The following is a 4,070-nucleotide window of genomic DNA, read 5'->3' as shown; positions in this document are numbered from 1 at the left end:
GAACTATAATATGCAAGGGATAACGGAAACGATTCCCAAGCTCTTTGTGATGCTGAAATTAGCGAAGGTAGAAATCAAGAGAAAGCATCAAGTGTTGATGGTTGACAAGACCACTAGTTTCAAGTAAAAGGGCAAAGGAAAGAAAGGGAACTTTAAGAAGAATGGCAAGCAAGTTGCCACTCCCGTGAAGAAGCCCAAAGCTAGACCTAAGCCTGAAACTGAGTGCTTCTACTGCAAAGGGAATGGTCATTGGAAGCGAAACTACCCCAAATACTTGGAGGATAAGAAGGATGGCAAAGTGAACAAAAGTATATTTGATATACATGTTATTGATGTGTACTTTACTAGTGTTCATAGTAACCCTAGGGTATTTGATACCAGTTCAGTTGCTAAGATTAGTAACTCGAAACAGGAGTTGCAAAATGAACATAGACTAGTTAAGGGCAAGGTGACGATGTGTGTTAGAAATGATTCCAAGGTTTATAAGATCACCATCGCACGCTCCTTTTACCTTGGGGATTAGTGTTGAACCTAAAATAAATGTTATTTGGTGTTTGCGTTGAGCATGAATATGATTGGATCATGTTTATTGCAATATGGTTATTCATTTAAGTCAAAGAATAATTGTTGTTCTGTTTACATGAATAAAACCTTCTATGGTCATACACTTAATATAAATGGTTTATTGAATATCGATCGTAGTGATACACATATTCATAATATTGATGCCAAAAGATGCAAAGTTGATAATGATAGTGCAACATACTTGTGGTAATGCCATTTAGGTCATATTGATGTAAAGTGCATGAAGAAACTCCATGCGGATGGACTTTTGGAATCACTTGATTATGAATCATTTGATGCTTGCGAACCATGCCTCATGGACAAGATGACTAAGACTCCGTTCTCCGGAACAATGGAGCGATCCACTGACTTATTGGAAATAATACATACCGATGTATGCGGTCCGATGAGTGTTGAGGCTCGCGGTGGGTATCATTATTTTCTGACCTTCACAGATGATTTGAGCAGATATGAGTATATCTACTTAATGAAACACAAGTCTGAAACATTTGAAAAGTTCAAAGAATTTCAGAGTGAAGTAGAGAATCATTGTAACAAGAAAATAAAGTTTCTACGATCTGATCGCGAAGACAAAATATTTGAGTTACGAGTTTGGCCCTCAGTTGAAACAATGTTGAATAGTTTCGCAACTCACGCCAGCTAGAACACCACAGCGAAATGGTGTGTCCGAACGTCATAACAGTACTTTATTAGATATGGTGCAATCTATGATGTCTCTTACCGATTAACCACTATCGTTTTGGGGTTGTGCATTAGAGACAGCTGCATTCACATTAAATAGGGCACCGTCTAAAAATCCGTTGATATGACACCGTATGAATTGTGGTTTAGCAAGAAACCTATGCTGTAGTTTCTTAAAATTAGGGGTTGTGATGCTTATGTGAAAAAGTTTCAGCCTGATAAGCTCAAACCTAAATCGGAGAAGTGCGTCTTCATAGGATACCCAAAAGAAACTGTTGGGTACACCTTCTATCACATATCCGAAGGCAAAAACTTTGTTGCTAAGAGTGGATCCTTTCTAGAGAAGGAGTTTGTCTCGAAAGAAGTGAGTGGGAGGAAAGTAGAACTTGATGAGGTAATCGTACCTTCGCTCGAACTGGAAAGTAGCTCATGACTGAAATCAGTTCTAGTGATGCCTACACCAATTAGTGAGGAAGTTAATGATGATGATCATGAAACTTTAGATCAAGTTATACTACCAAACCTCGTAGGTCAACCAAAGTACATTCCACACCAGAGTGGTACGGTAATCCTATTCTGGAAGTCATGTTACTAGACCATGACGAACCTACGAACTATGAGGAAGCGATGATAAGCCCAGATTCCGCAAAATGGCTTGAGGCCATGAAATTTGAGATGGGATCCATGTATGAGAACAAAGTCTGGACTTTGATTGACTTGCGCGATGATCGGTGAGCCATTCAGAATAAATGGATCTTCAAGAGGAAAACGGACGCTGATAGTAGTGTTACTATCTACAAAGCTCGAATTGTCGCAAAAGGTTTTTGACAAGTTCAAGGTGTTGACTACAATGAGATTTCCTCACTCGTATAGATGCTTAAAAGTCTGTTCGAATCATGTTAGCAGTTGCCGCATTTTATGAAATCTGGCAAATGGATATCAAAACTACATTCCTTAATGGATTTATTAAAGAAGAGTTGTATATGATAAAACCAGAAGGTTTTGTCAATCCTAAAGGTGCTAACAAAGTGTGCAAGCTCAAGCAATCCATCTATGGAGTGGTGCAAGCATCTCGGAGTTGGAATATACGCTTTGATGAGTTGATCAAAGCATATAGTTTTATACAGAATTTTGGAGAAGCCTGTATTTACACGAAAGTGAGTGGGAGCTGTGTAGCATTTCTGATATTATATGTGGATGACATATTGTTGATCGGAAATGATACTGAATTTTTGGATAGCATAAAAGGATACTTGAATAAGAATTTTTCAATGAAATACCTCGGTGAAGCTGCTTACATATTGGGCATCAAGATCTATAGAGATAGATCAAGACGCTTGATAAATTTTTCAATGAGTACATACCTTGACAAGTTTTTGAAGTAGTTCAAAATGGAACAGTCAAAGAAGGAGTTCTTGACTGTGTTGCAGGGTGTGAAGTTGAGTAAAGACTCAAAACCCGACCATAGCAGAAAATAGAAAGAGAATGAAAAAGTCATTCCCTATGCCTCAGTCATAGGTTCTATAAAGTATGCTATGATGTGTACCAGACCTATTGTATACCTTAGCATGATTTTGGCAAGGGAGTACAATAGTGATCTAGGAGTAGATCACTGGACAGCGGTCAAAATTATCCTTAGAGGACTAAGGAAATATTTCTTGGTTATGGAGGTGATAAAAGAGTTCGTCATAAAGAGTTACGTCGATGCAAGCTTTTGACACCGAACTAGATGACTCTAAGTATCGATCTAGATACATATTGAAAGTGGGAGGAATTAGCTAGAGTAGCTCCGTGCAGAGTATTGTAGACATAGAAATTTGCAAAATACATACGAATCTAAATGTTGCAGACCCGTAGACTAAGCTTCTCTCACAAGCAAAACATGATCACTCTTTGGGTGTTAATCACATAGCGATGTGAACTAGATTATTGACTCTAGTAAACCCTTTGGGTATTAGCCACATGGATATGTGAACTAATCACATAAAGATGTGAACTATTGGTGTTAAATCACATGACGATGTGAACTAGATTATTGACTCCAGTGCAAGTGGGAGACTGAAGGAAATATGCCCTAGAGACAATAATAAAGTTGTTATTTATATTTCCTCATATCATTATAGATGTTTATTATTCATGCTATAATTGTATTAACTGGAAACTTAGTACATGTGTGAATACATAAAGAAATAGTGTCCCTAGTATGCCTCTACTTGACTAGCTCATTAACCAAAAATGGTTAAGTTTCCTAGCCATGGACATGTGTTGTCATTTGATGAATGGGATCACATCATTAGAGAATGATGTGATGGACTAGACCCATCCGTTAGCTTAGCACTATGATCGTTTAGTTTATTGCTATTGCTTTCTTCATGACTTATACATGTTCCTATGACTATGAGATTATGCAACTCCCGAATACGGGAGGAACATTTAGTGTGCTATCAAACACAACAACATATCTGGGTGATTATAAAGATGCTCTACAAGTGTCTCCAATGGTGTTTGTTGAGTTGGCATAGATCGAGATTAGGATTTGTCACTCTGATTGTCGGAGAGGTATCTCTGGGCCCTCTCGATAATGCACATCGCTATAATCCTTGCAAGAAATGTGACTAATGAGTTAGTTGCGGGATGATGCATCACGGAACGAGTAAAGAGACTTGCCGGTGTCGAGATTGAACTAGGTATGATGATACCGACGATTGAATCTCGGGCAAGTAACATACCGAGGACAAAGGGAACAACGTATGTTGTTGTGCAGTTTGACCGATAAAGATCTTCATAGAATATGTAGGAACCAA

Source organism: Triticum urartu, chromosome 5A (genome assembly GCF_056163025.1).
Source record: "Triticum urartu cultivar PI428250 chromosome 5A, HENAU_Tu73, whole genome shotgun sequence".
In the NCBI taxonomy this organism is placed as follows: Eukaryota; Viridiplantae; Streptophyta; class Magnoliopsida; order Poales; family Poaceae; genus Triticum; species Triticum urartu.
Note: the sequence above shows the minus strand (reverse complement) of the source record.